Source organism: Mesoplodon mirus, assembly GCF_964341445.2.
Source record: "Mesoplodon mirus genome assembly, chromosome: 4".
Taxonomy (NCBI): domain Eukaryota; kingdom Metazoa; phylum Chordata; class Mammalia; order Artiodactyla; family Ziphiidae; genus Mesoplodon; species Mesoplodon mirus.
In genome coordinates, this window is record NC_138979.1 from 33,008,879 (window position 1) to 33,035,914 (window position 27,036).

At 44.9% G+C, this 27,036-nt stretch overlaps 1 protein-coding gene across 1 annotated transcript in view; it reads right to left on the reverse strand.

The window, feature by feature from the left end:
* Positions 1–27,036, reverse strand: part of LOC309803424 (5-formyltetrahydrofolate cyclo-ligase) — a 279,511-nt gene that overhangs the window by 189,493 nt on the left and 62,982 nt on the right. The gene's annotated exons all lie outside the window — the stretch shown is intronic.

Sequence of the window (27,036 nt, forward strand, 5' to 3'; positions counted from 1 at the left end):
TGCCACCACATTCAGCCTCTTGACTGCCAGTGCAGGTCATGGTGATGGTTCGAGTGTCTGGAGTGGCTGCTCTGATCCCAAGGGGGCCAACATGGTCACTCAAGCCTGGGCGGGAGATCAAAGATGCCTGGGAGTCAGCAGGAAGCCACCTGAGGGCATAGCTGGACGTCTGTTGGATGGGCTGGATGGTGGGGTTATTACTTCTAGTCAAACTCGCCCTTGCTCCATTCAAGCCCCACACAAACAAATGAATAACCACCTAAAACTACTTTTCTGTTTGGGAGTTTCAGCAAACCTGCATGTGTGTGCGTGTGCATGCACACATGTGCACATATGTGTCAATATGAACATGCACCTGCAAGTGTCCATGAATGTGCCCCATGTCAACATGCATGTAATTAACAGCTCAAGTTCATAGAGCGCTCACCACCACTCTAGGTTCTCGCTTGAATGACCTTATTTAATCCGCACTGTAGCCCTGGGCAGTAGACAGTATTGTCATTCACACTTCACAGACTGGGAAACTCAGGTGGGATGTTAGCCAGATACCTCTCTGTGTGCAGAATGCTTTCTTGTTCCTAGAATCCTAAATCATACATCGACTCCTAGAGGGAAAGAGATTTTCATCTTTCATCAAGGTCATGCACAGAGACAACAACCCATGCTTCTTTCCCATAAAGCCCTTCAAAAAACTCGAAAAAACTGGACCTGAAATAAAACTCTAACATTTTTCATGTAGTCTATTAGTAGATGTCTGCCAGAATATTAGGAAAAGGCATGCAGTTCACCCAGGAAAAAGAAAAATAACATGGTAGAATGCAGCAGAAAATGGCATGTTTCACGATTTCTCTGCTCTCTAATAAAACAAGTCATGGGGGCTTCCCTGGTGGCGCAGTGGTTGAGAGTCTGCCTGCCGATGCAGGGCACACGGGTTCGTGCCCCGGTCCGGGAAGATCCCACATGCTACGGAGTGGCTGGGCCCGTGAGCCATGGCCGCTTAGCCTGCACGTCCAGAGCCTGTGCTCCACAACGGGAGAGGCCACAACAGTGAGGGGCCCACGTACCGCAAAAAAAAAAAAGTCATGAATCCGATCTCCAAAGGCATCTGTTCTAAATCCACCACCTGACGTAATAACTCTTTAAAAACAAACAAGTAAAATTTAATCTGCTCATAATGAATATCGTTTTTAGGTTTCCAGCATATTAAAAACAATTGTAGGTAAAAGGCAAAGCATTCAAGCCATCTTGGCTTTCCCATCTATTAAATCATTTCAGCCTCAGTCCAGCCTTTGACCATCCAAACTGACTTGTAAAATGACCCCGTTAATTAGTGTGGAGGAATCTAAAGCGGACGTGAAGTTGCTGGCCTTCCCTTTATGATGACTCCAAAGAAAACCGTGCAGATCTTTGTGAATCCACCCTGCTGCCTTGCCCTTTGCTCATTCTTTCCTAAGGAGAATTCACAGAACCCTTAGAGCCATGCCTGGCACCAGGTAAGCACCATAAACGTATGAACTACAAGTAGGATGCTGATGGTCACCACCACTGGCCGATTCCCTCTCCTGTTTGTGCATCCTCTCAGCCCACAAAAGAAACAGCCTCCTACGACCCCTGCCCGCCCTGGAGTTTATCTTAGAAGTCAACTGAGCACCTCACTTTTCACCACACGCCCCCATCTCTCCACTTCCACCACCCTCACCTTTCTTGAGTCCTTCAAATTTGCTCTTCTCCCTCCGACAATGAGACCTCACACACTGTTCCCCAGCCTGGGACACCCTTCCTCCCTCTTCTCCCACTTGACTCTTGCTCAGCCCTCAGACTGCTCCTTAGGTGTGGTCTCCCCAGGAAGCCTTCTCTGAGCTCCCCAAGAGTCACACCGCCCTGCAGTGGACCTTCACCACCGCTTCATGTCCTGCTCCTTCGGGACGCTGTGGGGTGAACGTTCAACTTGTCTGATGGATGGTGTGTCCCCTCTACTGCATCTCCCCAGGTGGACTGGAATTCCAACGAGGCACGACCACGGCGCCCCAGAGCTGAGCACCTGGTCTGCAGCACAGTAGACACTCGACAATACTAGCTGCATGACTTTACACAAAGGGGGTTGAAATAACAGCGTGAAAGGGAAGGGGCTCGAAGAGCGACAGCAAGAATGAGAACAGATGCTCTCCTTGGCTCTCCTTCATCCACCCTCTGGGCCTCTCCATCCCCATCCTGGTCCTTCCGCAGCCACGAGACACAGGCCCATGCGGGTCCCTTCAGAGCCCATCTGGCTGCAGTGCAATCACTCTGCCCAGAGCTCTTAGGATGCACCTGGTACATCGCAGTGACGAAGTGGCTCCAAGTAATACCCAGTCCCTGTGTCCAACCCTCCTCTCCTCTCCCTGCCCTGAGGGGAGCCCACCACATTCCAGTGCCATCTGCTTGGGCACAGAAGGCCAGGCTCACCCTGGCAGGAAGGGCCCTGTTGGCAACAATGGTCCCAGGGCCACCATGGAACCAGCAGCCAGAGTAGGTGGGCAGAAGGTGGACACAATGGTCTGGGGTCAGGGACACAGTCCCAGCTGCTGAGTCCCATGGAGGACATGGGAGGTGAGCCAAAGGTCTCTACGGAAGGCAGGATGGTGGAACAGGCTGGCTCTGGGGGAAAACTGTCACAAGCCATGAGGGGTGGCGTCCTGCTGGCACTGGGTGTGCCCTGAATCCAGAGGGTGAAAGTAAAGAAAGAATGCAGTCAGGACAAGGTGAGGAGTCTGGCTCAACACCCCTAAAGGCCAGACTGGCTGGAGAAAAGGGGTGTTGGGACTTTGTTAATATCCGTTAGTAGAGCCCTGGGTGGGGTGCTGGATGGTAAGCCACGGTTCAAAGGGCCACAAGGGAAGGTGAGGTAGAGAAGTCTACTCCTCCCAGGTCTGCGGCACACCTGGAGGGACCCCAAGGGGAGGTCAAGGCACGGGGCAGACAGTGTGAGCAGCAAGACCGGGGGCACATGCCTTTATTAGGGCTCAGGGTGGAGTGTTTCTGGGGTTCCCAGGCTAAGGCAGGAGAGCAGGGTTTTGGCAAGCTCCATGGGGTTCTGATCTAAGGGACACAGAAGGGGAAGGAGCTGGGAGGGACAAGAGACTGTTCATCACCAAGGCCTTTGGGGAAGTCATGTCAGGAACTGACACTCACCTGTGACTGTGGGCTGTTACCTGGGGCGTGCTCTCAAGGGAGGGGTTCTTGTCAGCTCACGGCCCCTGCAGGAGGCTCAGCCCACAACATGGATGCCGAGGCAACAGTCTTAAGCTGTCGTTTAACTAAACTCTCCACGAGGGGCTAACGTGTGTCCTCATGTACCAGCTGGAGTCAGGATCCGGTCTACACCAGCACAAGAGAAGGCAGGAAACATCCTCCAGACTAGGAGAGACGCCACCAACAGCAAATCCACAGTACTGCTCAACTGCGACAAGGCCCTTGGTGCTAAGATGAAGGCCACCTGCCATCTCTGAAACAGGCTTGCGGTGTGGTACTCCCTCAGGAATGTTAGTAAAAAGAGCAAGGCTTGTAACTGGGGAGATGTGGGTATGAATTCCAGCTCATCCCCTACCAGCTGTGTGACCTCAGGTAAGTCACTTAACTTCTCTGAGCCTCCTCATCTATATGGGATTTGTAAACACTGCCTCACAGGATTAAGGAAGAGATTTAGGTAAAGTGCTTACTGTGTGCCAAGCAGTGAGCAAGGCTCTGTAGATGAAATTGTGAGCAAAGCCAGGCATGGCTCCTGCTCTTATAGGACTCGGGGCCTAATGGGAAAGATGGACCTGAAGCAAGTTATCTCACAAATAAATGTTTCATCACAAGTTGCAGTAAACTCTAGGAATAAAATGTATCAGAAAGCTCAACATCTCTAATAATTATGGAAATGCAAATCAAAACTACAATGTGATACCATCTCACACCCATGCTGATGGCTAGTATCAAAAAAACCAGAAAGAAACAAGTGTTGACCAGGATGTGGAATAATTGCAACTTTTGTCCACTGTTGGTAAGAACGTAGAAATGGTACAGTTGCTATGGAAAAACAGTATGGGGGTTCCTCAAAATATTAAATACAGAATTACCATATGACCCAGCATTTCCATACCGGGGTATACACCCAAAAGAAATGAAAGCAGGATCTTAAATAGATATTTGTACACCCAAGTTCATAGCAGCATTATTCACAAGAGTCAAAAGGTGGAATCAACCCAAGTGTCCATCAATAGATAAATGGATAAACAATATGGTATATATACAAGGGAATATTATTCAGCCTTAAAAAGGAAGGAAATTCTGACACCTGCTACAACATGGAAACACCTCGAAAACAGTACATTAAGTGAAATGTCAGTCACAAAAGGACAAATACTGCATGATTCCACTTACATGAGGGCCCGACAAGAGTCAAATTCATAGAGACAGAAAGTAGAAGGGTGGTTACCAGGGGCTGAGGAGGGGGGATGGGGAGTTAGTGTTTCATGGGTACAGAGTTTCATTTAGCAAGATGAACAGAGTTCTGGGGATGGATGGTGGTGATGGTTGCACAACAGTGTGAATGTACTTGACGCCACTGAACTGTGCACTTAAAAATGCTTAAGATGGGGACTTCCCTGGTGGTCCAGTGGCTAAGGCTCCATGCTCCCAATGTAGGGGGCCAGGGTTCGATCCCTGATCAGGGAACTAGATCCCCCATGCTGCAACTAAGTGCTGGCATGCTGCAACTAAGGATCCCACATGCCACAACTAAGGCCTGGTGCAGCCAAATAAATAAATAAATATTTTTTTAAAAAAATGGTTAAGATGGTAAATTTTATGTTTCATATATATTAACACATAACATTTTTTCAATTGGAAAAAAAAACCATCAGAAGCTAGAGAGTGGGTAACAGTAGGCCTTGACCTGGTGTAGTTTTGGGGTCTTCCTGGAGAAAATGACATCAGAGCTCTGATGGTTGAGCAGGGAGATCAACAACAGCCTAGGATTAAAGGGGGGAGGGGAAAAGAGCACCTTCCAGGGCGAGGGGTGTGTGTGGCAGCTTGGGTGGGAGGAGCTGGCACTTTGGAGGGACTGAGAGGAGGTCACAGAAGCAGCCAGCGGATCCCAGAGGGCACTGTCACCCCCGACAGGAAGCTGTGACAAGCTTCCTAGGTCTGGCTTAGCATCCATCAGGAGGGCAACCCTCAGCCTTACACACAAAAGAGCACAGCACCTACCTCAGGATGGTTACCAAGTTATTCAGACATTCCCCCAAGAGCATAGGGCAGCCTTGATTGAGAAATCTTTGAGGTTTCTTGATTGAGAAGCCTCTGAATTGAGAAATCTTGATCCCTTTGTCCCCAGATCGGGACTTAGTCCCAAAAGGCCTCTCTACTACTGCTCTTGGAAAGCGCAGCACATACTCAGGACAAGGGTTTCTGGGAGCCAGGCTAAGATCCCAGGATCCTCAGGATGGGTGTGCACATAAGGTGAGCTCTGCACCCACCTGTCCCGGCACCCAGCCTGCTCACTCAACAGGACGGACCATGGTGCTTACATCCACCAATCTCCTTGTCAAAGCACCAGCAGGGATTCTTTTTATGTATTTCTTGGCTTTCTCCCCCAAGTCACCTTTTGTTAGAGTCTCTGCCCACAAGCTCCAATAGCTACAGCTTTACAAAAGGGGAATGCAATACAGCAGTTTCCAACCTCTCAGCTCCCTTAAGTCTCTGCCTCTTCTGTCTCTGTCGGCTTTGCCTCTTCTTGTAATTAAACAAAAGAGCATGGAAAACCCCCTTCTAATCAATAAATCAAAACGTTGGTCTCCTGTGACATTTTTTTCATTACAGTTCTGTAGGTCAGGTACTCATTAATTCTCCAGGATGGAGTTCCCTGCTGGGACATCCAAGTAGAATTAATGTAGTCTTTGAGTAATTATGTATTTTTTAACTATCCTCCTTTTCTTTCCTAAACAGCCAGAAAGAATTGTTTATAAATGAAGGAAAATGTTATGGTCTCATGAGTTGGGTATTTGTAAAGAAGGAGATTCAAATGAGGGTACAAATTAGAGTAGCAGGAAACATTTGGGGTAATTGCTGAGTCAAGGAAGACCCATTTAGAAAGAGGTGAAAATAGTTCAAGCACTGTTTAAAAACTCCTGACATGACATTTCAGCTTTATAATGAGTACAACTGGGGTACCAGTGGCCTTGAGCTCTCATCCTTATGCCCTCCCCCCACCTCCGCCATCCCAACATCTCTTTCTGCCTAGTTGTGATAGACATTGCTAGCAGCTTATCCAACACTGATTCTCTCCTTCTCTCAATATTCTATTCCAATAATAGAACCCTGATTTTGTTCAGCATGTCAACATGTCTAATTTAAAACATCTCCCCAACTCCACTGCAGGTAGAGGTGACCTGGTGAATCTGACTAGCCAGGGATATGTCAACAGTAGTCTGCTGTGTGGGACCTCAGGGATAACAAAACCAACTCACCTGGCATATGGCTGTGCCTTTCTATCCTCTTTCTGCCTGCGTTGTGAAAGTGATGCCTAGAGGAAAGGCAGCCATCTTGCAACCATGAGGATAAAACCCACAGGTTAAGAATGACAAAGCAGAGAGCCAAAAGAAAACTAGACTCTTGGTTTCTCCCTTAAGCAGCTGCGCCGGCCCTGAATAGGCTTCTTTAGGAAATTCCTGTGTGTTTAAGACATTGTTAGATAAGTTTTCTGTGACATGCAGCCAGTGCAAGCCCTATATGATGTACATTTCTAGCTATCAGGACACTTGCAGAGCCAACTAAATCATCCCAATTTGCAAGAGTTCCCCTCTGTTAACTGGAAAACTATTACAACAACCCAATTCAGGCAGGACTGCTAATGACCTAGGCAGTAATCAGCAAAATGTAGCCCACAGGCCAAATCCGTCTCTCCACCTATTTTTGTAAATAAAGTTTTATCATAACACCCATTTGTTTATGTGTTGTCTATGGCTGTTTTGCATTGTAACCACAGAGTTGCATAGCTGAGAGAGAAACTCTATAACCCTCAAAGCCCGAATGTTTACTATCTGACCTTTTACAAAAAAGTTTGCCAATTCCTGGCCTAGATCCACCATGTAGGGCATCTGCTGAAAGCAAAGGAAATATTGAATGAGTAATGAAAGAAGGTAATTATAAATGCCAGCTATGGCCAGCTGTAGAAAATGAGACTACAATACTCATGAATATTTCTTTCTTATTTTGATATAAATATTTGTACAAATAAGCCAAGTACTTTTTGCTTTATCATCCCCTGATCATTTGCATAAGCTGTGTTAATAGCAGTTAGCCTTATATGTCAGTATTTAATATCTCAAAGGGAGAGTGTGAATTGGCTATGAAAAGAGTGAACCTTACCCCAAGACCAAAAAAGGGACTTTATATCCTGTTCTGAGGAAAGAGTTAGTGCCTCTTTGGCTGAATGCAGGTTAGTTGTAGCACATGACACAGAAGCATGACTTTGTCGTTGTCTTTATTTGGAGACTAAGTATGGATTAAAGAGATGTGTGTGGGTGCCAAGCTGATAGAAGTGGACCATAGTGACTTTCTTAGGCTGAACTACATTTCCCAGAGCCCCCTTTCCTGTAGGCTTCTGGTTAGGGCAGGGCACGGGGGGATCACTGTGGGAGATCCGGGCAGTGGGAAGGGAGCAGTAGCCCTTTTACTCACATGTATGGTCACTGCTCTGCTGACCAGCCCATTGGTGTGATGCAGGAAGTCAGGCCTGCAAATGCCCCACCTGCCTCTGAATCCTTCAGCTTCTCCAAATCCTGGGCCAGGTGTGTATGGTTAGCTCCAGGATAAAGGGCCTGGCTTCTGCAGACCACCCACACCATCGACGTCAGAGGCAAAAGAACTGACACGGGTTCAGTCTATCCTTGTGGCCCAGCTTGTACCTGTGGTTCCAGCATATTCTTTCCCTCCTCTATCCATCTTCTCTTCCCTACGGCCCACCCCGTGATCTTCAAGCTTCAACACCAAATGCAACACATGAAATTCCTGTAACTAACCCTGTCACAGAACCAAATATATATGTATACAAGTTTCTAGGGTTTCTGCTTCTCTGTTTAAACCCTGACTGATACACTGAGTATCTTCCAAATGCAAGATATGCTTGAGGAGCTGCTGGCAGAGGAGGGGACAGAAAGCAATACCTGGAGCTCCCACTGTGACAGAAGGAAAATGGGTTCCAATTTTTTTTTTTTTAGATTATTCATTCCTTTAATTTCTCCTCAGATGCAACCATAAATCCATATTATTAGATTTTCAATGAATATTAATTTCTTAAGGGAAATACATAGATGCTCTAATTTTCTTTTCCCCTCCTAGGTTTACTGAGATGTAAATGATGTAGGACATTGTATAAGTTTAAGTTATATAAAGTGGTGATTTGATACAAGTATATATTGCGAAATGATGACCACAGTTGGGTTAGTTAACACCTCCATAACCTCATATAATTATCTTTTTTTTTAAATTAATTTTTATCGGGGTATAGTTGCTTTACAGTGTTGTGTTAGTTTCTGCTATACAACAAAGTGAATCAGCTATACGTATACATATACCCCCTCTTTTTTTGGATTTCCTTCCCATTTAGGTCACCACAGAGCGCTGAGTAGAGTTCCCTGTGCTATACAGTAGGTTCTCATTAGTTATCTGTTTTATATGTAGTGGTGTATGTATGTCAGTCCCAATCTCCCAATGGACACAAGGGGGTGGGGGGAGTGGGATGAATTGGAAAATGTGTTCCAATTGCTCAAATAAAAAGGAAAAGGGGATAAAGGCCACAGGACAGGTATAAACAATGTGCTCCAGGGATGTGGAAGTAGCTAGAGCTTTGGAGACAGCCAGACCTGAAATATAATCCTGGTACCACCACCTACCAGCTGTGTGACCTTGGTAATATCACCCAGTAGATGTCTTTGTTCCTTCCCCTTTTCTCTCTGGAAGGGAAATGACATTTTTTGGTGGTGGGGAACACGTCAGGAAACGTTTCATAGAAAAAGATGTGATGTTTCAACCAGGCCTTGCAGGAGAGTGGTTCATATTTTTCCATGGCATGTAGAATGAGTTAATGCATTTCCATGGGATAGAGTGGGAAAAGGTCATTCTGCAAATATTCAAAAGCAATTTCATGAAACAGTGAGCTCTCATCCATCTGCTGTAACAAACTGGCTGGGCACTGTGGAGCCTTAAGCAGTATACATTCAGTGAAATTATGACTCCCACTGGGGATATATCATATTTTCTTCAAGGCTGAAATGAAAAGATATACAGTACACTGTACACATAGGCCTATTAGGCTGGGAGAAATCTCAGAGCCATTTTGCTGTTCATGGAAGATCAATGATAAATCAACCTGTATAATCTGCAACCGACTGTTTCATTTGTTCTTTAATGTTCCTCTGATCTTTTGGAGATGAAGGAATTTCACATAAAACAAGTAGTTTGATGAACTTTAATCTTGCCCATAATTGGATAATAAAATTGGGTACGTGCAGTAATTAAAAGGATTGTGATAGAAGAGTCAATTTGCAGTTTCATACTGAGCCTCTTCCATAAACAGAGGAGTTCAGTTCAGGGCACACTCAGCATCAAAAAGTGGCCCCATGGGCAGGAAAGCTACACTTTTTTGTTAGAGGAAAATGTATTTATGGAGAAGATATACCATGTCAGTCATGGCTCATATTACCACCTAAGGCACCTTGAGATCAGGGACATCAGTTTTAAAGATTAGGCCCTGACCTGTTAGTGAGCAGGAGGTTAACCACTCGATTTTTACTTAAGTGAGTTCATTTTTCCAGGTTATCTGTAGATTGGTTCATCTATTACCCATTCTCCACTGCTGCTGGTTTTGCATAAGTGCAGACTTGCAACTTGCACACAAGTCTGCATGTGTCAAATCTTTGTTTCTGGGCTCCCTAGTGAGGCCTTCCATGCTTGGTCCCAGCCTTAAAAATCTCCAGTCTCTCCTCTGCCCAGTTGGGCTGGCTCCAACTCTTTTCTTAGTGCCTTCAAGTCCTATATCTGGACCCTGAGCTGGACCTCCAGGGAAACCACCTTTCCTGGGTCAATCCCTGCACCTTGAGGAGCTTTCTCCATCATCACTTTCTGGTTTTTCCAACACTTCTCTTTGGCCTGCTCCAGTCCTGGTCATGGCTTGCTACCAACCTCTCCATCCTCAACTAGTAACTGACCACAGACCCAACAGTGTGGACTGTCTGCCACCCAGATCCTGCCCAGCTTTAACTCGGCTACCACACCAGGCCATTCTAGTTCCTTCAAAGCCTTGCCCTTCGTGATCTTTAGGAAGCCTTTCTTTGCAATACAGCACATAAAAATATGATGGATTTCTCATTTATCAACTGATAATAAAATAGCCAATGGCCTACAGATTGTTGATCTCTTTGATCAATCCTGCAAGATACAGTTATGAGGACAAAATCAAACAATGGATTAAAAAAAGGATCTGTAATCAGGAAAGTCCTAAACACATATGAATGCTATTACATGGAGCAAGGGCTACTTCTATTTTACAGATAAGGAAACTGCCCCTCAAAGAACAAAGATGACCTGCTCTAAGCCTCTCAAAGCACAGGAGGCAAATTCAGGACTAGAATGCAAGCCACTCTTCCTACACTCTAGTGATCAGTATTACTGCTTTCTTTCTATCGCTTTTAATAAATCATGCTTCTTTGATTTTTGTGTATGATAAAACAGAGATATAGCCATATTAACATTTTAGTATATATTCTTCCATTGATTTTTTTTCCTACAAAATGCAATTGCTGTTTTTTCCCCACAAAATGCAATTATTATGACATATTGCTTTGTAACCTGTTTTTTTTTTTTAACCTGAGAACTTGAACATTCCTCCTCTTTAAACATTCATCAACAATATTTTTTTTTTTTTTTGCGGTACGCAGGCCTCTCACCGCTGTGGCCTCTCCCGTTGTGGAGCACAGGCTCTGGACGTGCAGGTTCAGTGTCCATGGCTCATGGGCCCAGCCGCTCCACGTCATGTGGGATCCTCCCAGACTGGGGCACGAACCCGTGTCCCCTGCATCGGCAGGCGGACCCCCAACCACTGCGCCACCAGGGAAGCCCCATCAACAATAGTTTTAACGGCTATGCAGTGTATGATTGGTATAAATGTGCCAGTCCCCCATCATTGTGTGGCTATATTTCACCAGATAACACAAGTTATCACTATGAAAACAGCCCTATGCTGAACATCTTTGTTTATAACTCTGGGCAAATAGTTTACATAATTTCACTGGTATAAATTCCTGAAAGTAAAAATACAGGGTCAAAAGTCATAGAAAATTATAAGATATATGTTACATTTTGCCAAATTGCTTTCCAGAAAGACTGAAAAACTTATACTCTCACAGCAGTATATAAGAGTGTCCATTTCCCTGCATCAGAGACAAAACTCACTATCATTGTTCTGATTAGTTTTTACCACTCCCTTGGTTTGACTTGGAGCTCTACGATGATATATGAAATTAAATATTTCTCACATATTTGTGGCTATTTGTGTCTCATTGTTTAATTATTTTTTAACATCTTTATTGGAGTATAATTGCTTTATAATGGTGTGTTTCTGCTTTACAACAAAGTGAATCAGATCTACATATACATATATCCCCATATCTCCTCCCTCTTGCATCTCCCTCCCACCCTCCCTATCCCACCCCACTAGGTGGTCACAAAGCACTGAGCTGATCTCCCTGTGCAATGTGGCTGCTTCCCCCTAGCTATCTATTTTACATTTGGTAGTGTATATATGTCCATGCCACTCTCTCACTTCGTCCCAGCTTACACTTCCCTCTCCCTGTGTCCTCAAGTCCATTCTCTACGTCTGCGTCTTTATTCCTGTCCTGCCCCTAGGTTCTTCATAACCTTTTTTTTTTTAGATTCCATACATATGTGTTAGCATATGGTATTTGTTTTTCTCTTTCTGACTTACTTCACTCTGTATGACAGACTCTAGGTCCATCCACCTAACTACAAATAACTCAATTTCATTTCTCTTTATGGCTGAGTAATATTCCATTGTATATATGTGCCACATCTTCTTTATCCATTCATCTGTCAATGGTGTGTCTCTTCTTTTATGAGTTACCTTTTCATGTCCTTTTCCCTTTTTCCATTGGGCATATTTCCTTGTTTTCTTATTGATGTTGGCAGCATTTACTGTGCAGTCCATGCATTAGGACAGTGAGAGACCTCCAAAGTGGGACGTGTCCTCCTGAGCCAGAGAGAACTAGGGAAACTGGTCTTACCATACAGTCCAGAGAAAAGGAATTTGACAACGTTAACCTCCTGTCTGAGCTCCCACCTGCTGAGAGGTGGTTCTGGAGAGAGCTGTGGTGAGGAATGATAGAGGGAAGGTACACGAGAGGATACTACAGCCCCTTTTCTGATTCTGGAATAGGGAGAAGGAAGAAGAGGGGGAGTGGTGTGAGGAGAAGGAGGAGAGAAGGGAAGAAGGAGAGAAAAAGGAGATAAGGAAGAGAAAACAAGGGGAAGACGTTAATGCAGGAAAATGTTATTGGGGGACTCAGCAGAATGGCAGGGAATCAGCAAGGAGATGGCAGAGGAGCCAGCAAGGGTTAAAAAGGATGTCAGTGGTGAAGGTCAGCACTGTACTCTAGTACTACGACTGGCAGTTGGAGGATGACAAACAGATATAGTCAAGCAGGCAAAGGGAGCTTACATTAATGCAGGGAGGAGAGGAGATGGCAGGGGACACCCACATCTCCTAGGCCACCAAAGTACCCTGGGCTCATCCCTGATCCCAGATTGCAGGTCCCTTTCTACATTATCACACTGCCTTCTGCGCTAAAGCCATTGCAAATTAATTGGCTTCTAAGAGGCAAATAACTTCCTCTTAGACTGAAATGCTGGCAAAAGACCAGTCATTTTTCATCTCTGATTAAAACGTCTAAGGAAGAAGTTGGAAATAATTCAGCAAAAGGAAGCTCCCACTCTTGAAGGTGCAGAATGCAAAAGAAATTTGGAGGGGGTGGTAAAAAGGCAGCACTCTGCCCTCTCTGCCAGGCTCTTTCTCACCAGTATACACAGGGGTTATTGGTAGGTAGGTAGGGTCACTGGAATAAGCTTAGGTAAGCAGAATACAATTGGAAAGTGCTCAAGACCCTAGAGTCACTTGTTCAGTGTTTCCAAATAGTGCCTTTGTTAGAAGTACTTGTTAGAACTACAAATTCCCAGTCCTTTTCCTTGGAGACTGTGATTCAGTATGCCTAAGTTAGGACCAGGAAATGAGACCTTTAAACGAGGGCCTCAGGTGGTTCTTATGATCTAGCAAGGAATTGATTCTGTCCAGTGTTTCTCACACTAAAACCTCCGAGAAGATCAGACAAACAATACCAAGGAGTTTCGTTCTAGGGCACACTAACTTATACAGATCAACATTTCTACTGCAAACAAATAGAAACTATGAACAAAATTACGTTTTTTTAAAATTCTGTTTAAAAAACAACAGAGAGCTAGCAAATGTGGCAAGATCTCAAGGCACTGAGATCTCAGAGAAGGAAATCACAGGAGGTGAACCTGACACTGGGCACAGCATTTGGCCTTGAAGCATTTGCTGATTCTTAAGAAAAACCTAAAAGCTGAGAAGTTGTGCTTTGTAGAAACTGATCAGTGAAGAAGCCAAGAGAAGGAGAAACAAAGTAGAAACCAGTGGCCAACAGGGTGTGAAGCTAAACAGTGTTTTTGTCGTCTCAGCAAACTGGGGAGAAAAATGGGGGCTCAGGGCAAGACGGGGTATCCTGGTACACACCCCAAGATTTCAGCTAGGATCTGAAACCTAGGAATAAGGACTAACCAGAAAGAGAGCCTTTTTCACAAAGACTAAAGCCTAGTTTCAAATCTGCTCAACCCAGACTGGATTATGATGATCTGCCCCTCCCTTAACTTCCAAAAGCAAAAGTAGATCCTCTCAGAGTCTCAAATTATCTCACAGTTTTTCATACACAATATCTGACATTCAATAAGCAAATTACAAAGCATCCTAGGAGAGGTGAAGGGCCAAAAACAAGAGAAAACATAGACATAGAAAGAGATCCAAGGAGATGCCAATATTGGAATTATCAGATAGGCTTTCAAGATAACTGTGAGTAATATGTCCAAGAAAATGAGGGACATAAGGAAATACAAAAAAGAAGGGACATATATATATATATATGTGGCTGATTCACTTTGCTGTACAGCAGAAACTAACACAATATTGTAAAGCAACTATACTCCAATAAAAATTAATTTTAAAAAGTATTAGTCATCACAATAAGGATTAATAATGAGTTCCAATCTGTAAGTTTGACTGAAGCATTTATCCTGCCTCTCTTGTAAAATCTATACCTCAATTAATCAAATAGTTGATGAGTGGAAGTTGCACCTTTTAGATGTTTTCCAGCTAATAATAAATGAAGATAGAATGATAGAGAATAGGAGAGAATGTAACCATTTTGCAATCCTAATAAATAAAGAAAAAAAAAGAAAGAAAAGAAAATGAAGGACAAGGTGGAGAATATTAGTAAAGGATTAAAGTGTATTTTTAAAAATCAAATAAAAATTCTAAAACTGAAAATATATAACTAAAACTAAGAACTCCATAGATGAGTATAATAGTGAATTAGGCATAGCTGAAGAAAGGATTAGAGACTTCAAAGGTCACTAGAGAATATCTGGATTGAAAGAATGGAGAGAAAAAAATAGATGGAAAATATTGAATGGGGATGGGGAGGCAATTATATAAGACAAAATGGGACATGGCAAATAGGTCCAACACACATGTAATTGGAGTCTTGGAGAGGAAAGAGCAAATGAACAGAAGTAATTTTTACAGAGATAATGACTGAGAATTTTCCAAAACCGACCAAAGACATCAAACCATAGATGTAAGAAGTGTTATGAACCCCAAACAGAATAAGTACAAAGAAAACCATATCTGGGCACATCCAGTAAAACTGCTACAAACCAAAAACAAACAAAAAATCTGTACAACCAGAGATAAAAATTAAATTAAATTTTAATTTATTAATGTATTTTATTATTTACTTTCATTATTTTATTAATGACCAATTATATCAGAATCCCTGAGAGTTGGGCCAGGACACAGAGTGGGGAGTGCTTTTTACATATGTAGGTTCTAGAACCCCACCATCAGAGATTCTGATTTGGTCAACACAGAGAAAGGCCCACGAATGTGCATTTTCACCAATCCATTGAGGTGATTCTGATGTAGAAGTTCACGAAACACACTTGCTCAAACCTAGCTATGTCCTTATCCCTTTATGTTATAGCTGAGGAAACTGAGGCCCAGGCCAGTTGCAGGGTCACAGTTAGTGTACTGCATAGTCAGGGGTCAATTCTGAGATGCAGCTCTTCTATTTATTTATTTTTTTTTTTTTTTGCGGTATGCGGGCCTCTCACTGTTGTGGCCTCCCCCGCTGCGGAGCACAGGCTCCGGACACGCAGGCCCAGCGGCCATGGCTCACGGGCCCAGCCGCTCCGCGGCATATGGGATCCTCCCAGACCGGGGCACGAACCCGTATCCCCTGCATCGGCAGGCGGACTCTCAACCACCGCGCCACCAGGGAGGCCCCGAGATGCAGCTCTTCTAACCTGGTACCTGCAGCATCCTAGTCCACTGCAGGGAGGGCCTATAAGGACTCAAAACCAGAGGAAAGATGGCAGGGAGGGACTGGAAATTCCTGATCACCTAGATGAGACAGGCACTATACAAGGCACTTTCACAGACTTCCTCTGATTCTAAAAGTGGGCTCAAGCTATATACACAATTTATCCAACTTACTGTGTGCCAGGCACTGTATTCAATGCTTTATCCATTATCTTTTTAACCTTTACCACAAACCTACAAGGTAAATATTATTATCATTCCCCATTTTATAAAGAGGCACAGAGAAGTTAAGTACCTTATACAAGGTCACACAGCTCCTAAGTGGGGGAGCCAGGATTTGAACCCACAGATCTTGATTTTAGAGTCTATACTCGTAACTCCTATGTTCCATATGCCCCTTTCACCTACCAACTCTCACACATTTACCGCAGAGGCCAAAAGATGGCTCCTTTAACTGCTCCCCATCTAGACTGTTTTTGGTGGTGGAGTAGCCTGATAGAGCAAAAGGTGCACATGACCAGGACTTGTAAAACCTAGCTCTGCTGCTTCATCCTGTGGTTCTGTATTTAAGTTCCCTCCCTCCTGTGCTCACCAATTTTCTTCACCTGGAAAATAGGGGTAATAATATGTATCTCAGGATTGTGGTAAGGATTAAATGCCTCTGAAGACCTATAGCTAATCCAAGAGTGAGCTCCAGGGTGTGGCTTGACACCGGACGGGATGAGTTTGGGTTCTACTGCTCTTGGACAGACATGGACACTTTGCCTGCAGGGTGGCTGGCTGCACAGTGGCAGGTCCTAAGAAGCTGTGAGGCTCCATCTGCAGTGTGACCCTGTACAGCTGGCCTGCAGCATGCCACAGTGGTTCATTTCCGCAACAGCCAACCCCTGCTGCCCAGGGTGAGCTCATCCTCTGTCCACAATCCGCACCGCCGACAATTCCCACATTATTAAGTGGCTCGCCTAGCCGCACTTGTTTTTTTAAAATGGCATGAGCAGCCATGCAGTTATCTATAGGTGTTTCAATAAACTTAGAAATCTGATCATCTCATTCTCTGAAATTTCCCTTCTGGTGCCTGATGTGGATGGGATTTTTTTTAAATTTTATCTAAGCCTTAATTAAAAAATGGATGGATTCGATGACAGAAATCAATGCATTTACAGGTGATAATAACACTGGCAGGACTAGGTCTGGGCAAAACTATCAAGAGGATAAAATGAGGTATGGAACCCCTCTCCTTTTGTCACCTGCTTTCTCATTCTGGGGGCACAGATACCCACCTTCACCCCTGCAGCATCTGCCCCAAATCCAGCACCTTCCAGTGATTTTCCAGCATATTCAGGACTCCTTTATGGTCCCTTAGTCCCTAGCAGAACATACCCAGGGTACTGCTTTCTGCTAGATAACATTGGAGGTCTCATAATCATGTGACAAGGACCCTTCCTTTGCAGAAAGCCCCATCCCCCTGGGTTCAAAGTGAGGGTGCTGGGAAAGAAGAGAGGGGAAGGGAGAGACATAGAGATGGGAGATGGATTTGGAGGGAGACAAAGAAAGAAGGAGAGAGAGAAGGAAAGAGAGGGTACAAAGGGATGAGAGAGGAGGGAGATGGGAAAGAAGGAGAGAAAGATAAGGGGAGGGAATGAAGATGTGTAATTGTTGGACCATCTATAGAGAAACTGGAAAGCAAGAAACATAACCACTTGGTGGAGAACAGAAAGGCTTCTAAGGAAATCGAGAGAAAACCCAGATTTGGGGCAAGTAGCCCAATGAGGACTGGTTGAGTGCTGGCACTTTGTGATCAGAGAGAAGTAAGCCAAAAGGGCATTTCTGTAGGACTTCCCTGGCAGTCCGGTGGTTAAGACTCCACGCTTCCACTGCAGGGAGCGCGGGTTCAATCCCTAGTGGAGGAACTAAGATCCCACATGCCATGCGGCACAGCCAAAAAAAATAGAAAAAAGCAAAAACAAACAAATGAACAAAACAAAAATGCATATCTGAGCTGATAGAGAAACCCCAGCTGGCCCAGTCCTGGAAAAAGCTGATTTCACGAACTGATTTCTACAGACCCAACTGGAGGGACTGAGCTACAGCAGCTGCCCTCACGGGGCCCAGGGCTCCCCAGTGGGAGGCCCAATGAGACCACTATAACCACCTTTTCGACCGTATGATGACAGCCTGGCCTGGCCCCCAGGCATAGGTCCTGAAGGGGAGACCAAAGTCCAGCTCCACATGAAGGGACCCCTCTCCCAGTCTTCCCATTTATGCCAGGAGACTGTCTCTTCCAATCTGCCACATGCCCAACTTCGTGGACTTAAGTACTTGAGGGAACTCAAGCAACCCAAACTGAGCTGGTGGCCCCAGGACCCAGGAGAGCTCCTTGTGAACGTTCAGGAAGAGATCGAAGAAAGACTTCCTTTCTTCAGCATTCTAAATGAAGATGGAGGCACAGGGTGGTGAAAAGAACAAGGGCTTTAAAATCAGGGAAGATTTAGTTCAAATCCTGAGCCTCTGCTTATTTGGAATATGATCCTGGTCTCAGTTTCCTCCTCTGTGAATTGGGCACAGTCCTACCTCCTAGAGTGACAAGGACCTGAATATGTTAGTGTATGTACATACATGGGAAGTAGCTGTCCTGCACCTCCGTGTCCCTGGCTCTGGTGGGAGACTTCAGCCAGAGTAATATTCCTGCCCTCTCTCCTTTCCTCCTTCCCCCCACTGGCTGCTAGGAGTCACAGAAGGACCTATGAGTTTGATGGATTCAGCCTTCCCTGGTTTCTTTGTTTTGGACCTGTCTCCCCATAGAAAAAGTGCTCTCTGCCACACGCTGAGCTCTTGCCCCTGCTAGGAGGGCCTGTGGGTGGCCAGTTGTACTCATGACTGGCTGAGGATGAGTGCAGGAGGAGCCAGGCAGGAGCCAAGTCTTAGGAAGCCCTACATCCAAGCCACATCCTCCACCCACTATTAACAAAGCTGAGTCACAGATGTAGAAAACAAACTTACAGTTACCAGAGGATAATGGGGGTGTGGGAGGTGTGGATAAATTGGGAGATTGGAACTGACATATACACACTAATATATATAAAATAGATAACTAATAATAACCTGCTATATAGCACAGGAGACTCTACTCAATACTCTGTAATGGCCTACATGGGAAAAGGATCTTTAAAAAAAAAAAAAGAAAAAGAAAAAAGAAGAGTGGATACATGTATATGTATAATTGATTCACTTTGCTGTAACCTGAAACTAATGCAACATTGTATATCAACTATACTCCAAAAAAAATTTAAAAAAACAAAGCTGGTACTTGACTTACCCTCTGTTTGAGCCCTGTGCCTACCTCTCAGCTGGTTCTGAACTCAAGAGGAAGACGAAAGTTAATGTTTGGTGGTTCCTGGTACATAGAAAGCACTCCTTAAAAGCCTGCTATGTATGTATCCCCCAGAGGTAGGGTCCCTCCACCAAATCTGGAAGAACTTCCAGGATTCTCAGTCCGCCTGAGGGACATCGTTCCTCCTATAAGAAGCCACGCAGCAGGCAAGAACCAGTCAGCAAACCTGTCTCCCGTTTTGGTGATGCACCCTGATGGACTTTGGGTAAAGTTTCCAGGGTTTTATTTCCACTTGCGCCTGCCCCAGGGTCAGGGGCAATCCTGTTCTCTGGCAACCTGTGAGCCATGGCACCCTCTGCTTAGAGCTCCAGTCCTCAGCCAACATATTCAACTTCTTCCTCCAAGGAAACTCCAGATACCATGGTCCAGAAGACACTTAACTGTTTTTCTTTCTTGTCTGCTGCTTCATGTAGTTCTGACAGGGCTGCAAGCACAGGGCCCTTCTTCCTGACCTTAACAAGCCCATCATATATTCCCTACCAAGAATGTGAATATTGAGCAGAGATGCACTGACATCCCTCTAAAGGATTTACAAGTTTCTGCCACTAGGATCCCCAGGGCTGCCCTGTTTTCTGTCCTTCGTGCATTTAGTTCTTCCTTCAGTTCTGTGAACTCCCAGTATCAGATTTCCCAGGAAACAAAGTGAGTTGGAGATTGGTGTGCAGGAAGTTTACTGAGGAATGCTCTAAGGCTTTGAGGGAGGGAAAGAAACAGAACTGGGCAGGGAGAGAACTGGAACTGCAATGCAGCTGTGCACAGCACACAGGCCTCAGCCAGTCCCATGGGAGCTGCAGCTGGGATGGCCCTTCAGTGGCGGCCTGCCTTGAAGCAAGGAGCCAGGCCTTCGTACCTCTACAATGACCAGACACTGGGTATGGGCTGTAACCAAGAAGGGGCGCTAACCTTGGGAAAGATGACTTTGTTTAGCCAAGAGCAATTCCAGGCGAGGGTCTCAGCTCTGAGCTGCCAGCAGCCAACATTCTGGCAGCTGGAGGAAAGCATATTTCAGTCCTAAAGGGGGATCAGGCAGCTCATCACAGCACCCACTGCTCCTTCCAATATCTCTTTTTCTCTTACTTAAGTTCGGTCTCTGCTTGAAGTAAAGGACCATAGCTGATATAGTCAGACACAAAGTAACCTCAGACAGTAGACTCCAATTTACCTCCTGCCTTTGGAGAGCTCTCTCCAGCAACTAAAGCAAGGTTTATCTGTCCACTGTACATCACCCCCATTCAAAAACGAGAACAAGAACGTGAACTTCTATCAACAGGAATGCCGTGCAGACTGCTAACCACCATGGAGTTCCGCTTCGGTGATCAGTCTGTGCCTGTCAGCTCTCCATGTACAATTACCACGTGTAAAATGTTGTTCCATGGGGCTTTTCCTTGTCCCTGGAATTTCTGCAGTCTCCAAGGCAGGGACAATGGTGACAGGTATCTACACATTCTAAAGAGAAGTGATGAACATGTTTTAGCCTGGTCCCCTGAAAATCAGACCCTGGGACAAGGAAATGCATGCAGAAGTATATTTGAGGAAGTGACCCGAGAAACAGGAATGGGGGACTGAGAAGAGGAAGCAGAGAAAGGTCACGGAAGTTCAACGCTACTAGCCTGGTGATCCTCTGAGGAACAATGCAGAAGAGAACTCAGAATTGTCTGCCCAAAGGTTAGAAGTGGAGAGAATTCATCCACGGGCTCCTGGCCTGCACTGGTCAAGCGCTGCCCCTTCGATGCTGACTTCCCTGCACTGCCAGGTGTGCACATGCGCCAGGATGACTGAGAGGGCTCTTGCAAGGGTCTTACTCAGACATGACATTCCAGGATGGGAAGCCCTGCAGGTGAGGAGAGATGCTGTCTTCACCTGTAGGCAGCCAGTTTGCTGCAATGGCTGGAGAAAAAAGCAGCCCCAGAGGACGTAGGAGCAGCACAAGAGGTGTCCAACACACATATCCGTGCCGGCTTTACCAGCAGGTAAAAGGTAGCCAGCATGGTTCTTCAACTAGCCACCACAATCATCCATCTCCAGGTTGTATTAGAAAAGATAAGAGATTAAGACGATTCTTTGAAATAAGGGACTCTGCAGGTATAGAGAACGCTGTGTCATTTTCCTTGCCCTCCCTGTGCCTCTGGAGGGCAGGGGCTGGGAGGAGGCTACCAGAGGTCAGCGGGAGAGTGGTTTGGTGCACGCAGTCCCAGCAGAGATTCGCACAAAGTGCATCTATGAAAGATAGCCCGTAAGTGGGCATTTGGCATGCAGAAGGCACTGATGGCCAGGTTACACCAGCGCCCACTCAGGTGAGCTTTGTCCTTATCCTCCATTGTCAGAACTTTCTGAGCCAGAAGAAAGGAGCAAGGGAAGTGAAATACCACACCGAGACCTCTCCCCACTTTCCCACAAGTGGAAGAAAGAAACAAGCATGGAGTTGGATGAGAAAGCGAACTTTTGATATAAGGTTGGACTGAACTTTTTGAAACCTGAGAATGGAACTTCTTTTTATATCTCTGAAGGGTGATCCAAAAACTAGAGGATCTGCCCAAAATATGCTCCTGCACAGGAAAGGGAGATCCAAAAGATCTAAAGAAAAAGAAGATAACTATTTCTGGATTGTACTTACCTGGGTTGAGAGTCATCCCTGAAACTGAATGCAGCCTCTAGTCCTCACCAGATGTTAGCACCCGGTGGACCAGAAGGCAGGTGGGATCAGAGAACACATCTGGGACAGGCTGCACACCTGCAGAACACTCCTGGCTCGAGGGGTTTATACCTCTTCCACCCTACATGGCTTTGGCGTCAGAGGTCAGCTCCACCAGGTGAAACCTATTGCACCTGTAGACAACTGGACATATTTCCCATGGCTGACAGGAAGGGCATTCCAATTTAAGCTGAGCTGCTTGCTCCATGTCTGTCTCTGATATTTACCCATTCTCACATTAGACTTATCTCTAAACATCAGACTTTAGATCTCTGTAAAAGTTTTCCTATAACTTTAGCATGCATAAGAACCCCCTGGGGTACTTGTTTACAATGCAAATTTCCAGTCCCCTATCCCTAGAGATTCTGATTTAGTAGGTGACCTGTAGAAAACAGTCTGAAAAACAGTGCTCTAGAAAATAGTGCTGTCTAATAGAACATTCTACGGTGTTGGAAATGTTTTATCCCTGTGCTATTCAATACAGTAGGCACTTGATATGTTGCTAGTGTGACCAAAGAAGTGAATTTTAAATTTTATTCAGTTTTAAACAATGTAAATTTAAAGAGCTACATGCGACTAGGGCCGCCATCCTGAACAGCACAGCTTAGGGCTTTGCTATTCAGAGTGCACAGCAAACCAGCAGCAGCACCTGAAGGCTTGTTAGAAATGCAGAATTTCAGGTCCCACTGTGGACCTACTGAATCAGAATCTGCATCTAACAAGATTCCCCAGGCGGGACTTCCCTGGCGGTCCAGTGGTTAAGACTCCGTGCTTCGAGTCCCCGTGCGAGCCGCGCCGCCACTGCCTCCTCCAGCAGGAGCCGGTGGCACAGGCTGCGCTGCCGTGAAGTGGTTCTCGCAGCCGTGGCGGCAGCAGACCGATTCCCGGGTCCACGCCGGGTGGGGAGGCCCGAACTCGCGGAGGGGAATCCCTCTCGCTTCACTCCAGCCTCTGGCTGCACCTGCGGTGGGGCGGGGACACTGCCAGCCCGCGAACGGCAGAGGCGACGGCCGCGACCAGACCCATGCGTGCGCCTCCCGGGCAGGAGGAGGAAGGAGCGAACAGGGCACCCCTTATCTGGAGGGGACAGCCGGGCACCCCGCCCCTGCGTCCGGAGCGAGAGAACTCCGAGCCTCCCACCAGGCAAAGTGCAGAGGAGCGGACTGTGCACCCCGGGACCGAGGAACCTTGCGCTCCAGACCCCTTGGCAGTGGCAGTCCGGGCCCAGGGGTGCTGACTCGCGCTGCACGCAGCTGCACGCAGCCTGCCGCCCAGGCAGGGGCGCCAGGGCGGGGCTGACTTGCCAATAAAGTTGCGGACAGCAGCGTGGGAGAAGCCAGCACCCCATCTCCAGCTCATGGACGAATGATTCTGCCTGTCTCACCAAGGATTGATGCTCCAGAGTAAGGAAACTGCTCAAAGAACTCATGCAAGTGGAACTTACAGCTTCCTTGATCAGACTCAACATTCAGATATCAAAGTAGACTGCAATACCTGTGTGGAAATAGAGGACAGAAACCTGTGTGGAGGACAGGCTCTTGGTGCTCCAGCCAGGCATCAGGGCTGTGCCACTGAGGTGCGAGAGCCAAGTTCAGGACACTGGTCCACAAGAGACCTCCCAGCTCCACGTAATATCAAACGGCGAAAATCTCCCAGAGATCTCCATCTCAACACCAACACCCAGCTTCACTCGATGACCAGCAAGCTACAGTACAGGACACCCTATGCCAAACAACTAGCAAGACAGGAACACAACCCCATCCATTAGCACAGAGGCTGCCTAAAATCATAAGGCCAAAGACACCCCAAAACACACCACCAGACGTGGACCTGCCCACCAGAAAGACAAGATCCAGCCTCATCCACCAGAACACAGGCACTAGTCCCCTCCACCAGGAAGCCTACACAACCCACTGAACCAACCTTAGCCACTGGGGAGAGACACCAAAAACAATGGAAACTACGAACGTGAAGCCTGCGAAAAGAAGACCCCAAACACAGTAAGTTAAGCAAAACGAGAAGACAGAAACACACAGCAGATAAAGGAGCAAGGCAAAAACCCACCACACCTAACAAATGAAGAGGAAATAGGCAGTCTACCTGAAAAAGAATTCAGAATAATGATAACAAAGATGATCCAAAATCTTGGAAATAGAATGGAAAAATACAAGAAACGTGTAACAAGGACCCAGAGAACTAAAGAGCAAACAAACAGAGATAAACAACACAATAAATGAAATCAAAAATTCTCTAGAAGGGATCAATAGCAGAATAACTGAGGCAGAAGAACAGATAAGTGACCTGGAAGATAAAATAGTGGAAATAACTACTGCAGAGCAGAATAAAGAAAAAAGAATGAAAAGAATTGAGGACAGTACTCAGAGACCTCTGGGACAACATTAAACGCACCAACATTCGAATTATAGGGGTCCCAGAAGAAGAAGAGAAAAAGAAAGGGACTGAGAAAATATTTGTAGAGATTATAGTTGAAAACTTCCCTAATATGGGAAAGGAAATAGTTAATCAAGTCCAGGAAGCACAGAGAGTCCCATACAAGATAAATCCAAGGAGAAACACACCAAGACACATATTAATCAAATTATCAAAAATTAAATACAAAGAACAAATATTAAAAGCAGCAAGGGAAAAGCAACAAGTAACACATAAGGGAATCCCCATAAGGTTAACAGCTGATCTCTCAGCAGAAACTCTGCAAGCCAGAAGGAAGTGGCAGGACATATTTAAAGTGATGAAAGAGAAAAACCTACAACCAAGATTACTCTACCCAGCAAGGATCTCATTCAGATGTGATGGAGAAATCAAAAGCTTTACAGACAAGCAAAAGCTAAGAGAATTCAGCACCACCAAACCAGCTTTACAACAAATGCTAAAGGAACCTCTCTAGACAGGAAACACAAGAGAAGGAAAAGACCTACAATAATAAACCCAAAACAATTAAGAAAATGGTCATAGGAACATACATATCGATAATTACCTTAAATGTAAATGGATTAAATGCTCCAAGCAAAAGACATAGACTGGCTGAATGGATACAAAAACAAGACCCGTATATATACTGTCTACAAGAGACCCACTTTAGACCTAGGGACACATACAGACTGAAAGTGAGGGGATGGAAAAAGACATTCCATGCAAATGGAAATCAAAAGAAAGTTGGAGTAGCAATTCTCATATCAGACAAAATAGACTTTAAAACACAGACTATTACAAGAGACAAAGAAGGACACTACATAATGATCAAGGGATCAATCCAAGAGGAAGATATAAGAATTGTAAATATTTATGCACCCAACATAGGAGCACCTCAATACATAAGGCAAATACTAACAGCCATAAAAGGAGAAATCAACAGTAATATTAGGGGACTACTACAATCATAGTAGGGGACTTTAACACCCCACTTTCACCAATAGACAGATCATATAAAATGAAAATAAATAAGGAAACACAAGCTTTAAATGATACATTAAAAAAGATGGACTTAATTGATATTTATAGGACATTCCATCCAAAAACAACAGAATACACATTCTTCTAAAGTGCTCATGGAACATTCTCCAGGATAGATCATATCTTGGGTCACAAATCAAGACTCAGTAAATTTGAGAAAATTGAAATCATATCAAGTATCTTTTCCAACCACAATGCCATGAGACTAGATATCAATTACAGGAAAAAATCTGTAAGAAATACAAACACATGGAGGCTAAACAACACACTACTTAATAACCAAGAGATCACTGAAGAAATCAAAGAGGAAATCAAAAAATACCTAGAAACAAATGACAATGAAAACACAGGAACCCAAAACCTATGGGATGCAGCAAAAGCAGTTCTAAGGGCTTCCCTGGTGGCGCAGTGGTTGAGAGTCCGCCTGCCGATGCAGAGGACACGGGTTTGCGCCCCGGTCCGGAAAGATCCCACATGCCACGGAGTGGGTAGGCCCGTGAGCCATGGCCACTGAGCCTGTGTGTCTGGAGCCTGTGCTCCGCAACGGGAGAGGCCACAACAGTGAGAGGCCCGCGTACCGCAAAAAAAGAAAAAGAAAAAGCAGTTCTAAGAGGGAAGTTTATAGCTATACAAGCCTACCTTAAGAAACAAGAAACATCTCAAATAAACAACCTAACCTTACACCTAAAGCAATTAGAGAAAGAAGAACAAAAAAACCCCAAAGTTAGCAGAAGGAAAGAAATCATAAAGATCAGATCAGAAATAAATGCAAAAGAAATGAAGGAAACGATAGCAAAGATCAATAAAACTAAAAGCTTGTTCTTTGAGAAGATAAACAAAACTGATAAACCATTAGCCAGACTTATCAAGAAAAAAAGGGAGAAGACTCAAATCAATAGAATTAGAAATGAAAAAGGAGAAGTTAACAACTGACACTGCAGAAATACAAAGGATCATGAGAGATTACTACAAGCAACTATATGCCAATAAAATGGACAACCTGGAAGAAATGGACAAATTCTTACAAATGCACAACCTTCCGAGACTGAACCAGGAAGAAATAGAAAATATGAACAGACCAGTCACAAGTAATGAAATTGAAACTGTGATTAAAAATCTTCCAACAAACAAAAGCCCAGGACCAGATGGCTTCACAGGCGAATTCTATCAAACATTTAGAGAAGAGCTAACACCTATTCTTCTCAAACTCTTCCAAAATATAGCAGAGGGAGGAATACTCCCAAACTCATTCTACGAGGCCACCATCACTCTGATACCAAAACCAGACAAAGATGAAACAAAGAAAGAAAACTACAGGCCAATATCACTGATGAACATAGATGCAAAAATCCTCAACGAAATACTAGCAAACAGAATCCAACAACACATTAAAAGGATCATACACTATGGTCAAGTGGGGTTTATCCCAGGAATGCAAGGATTCTTCAATATATGCATATCAATCAACGTGATACACCATAGTGATTAATTGAAGGAGAAAAACCATATGATCATCTCAATAGATGCAGAGAAAGTTTTCGACAAAATTCAACACCCACTTATGATAAAAACCCTCCAGAAAGTAGGCATAGAGGGAACTTTCCTCAACATAATAAAGGCCATATATGACAAACCCACAGCCAACGTTGTCCTCATTGGTGAAAAACTGAAACCATTTCCACTAAGATTAGGAACAAGACAGGGTTGCCCACTCTCACCACTATTATTCAACAGAGTTTTGGAAGTTTAGCCACAGCAATCAGAGAAGAAAAAGAA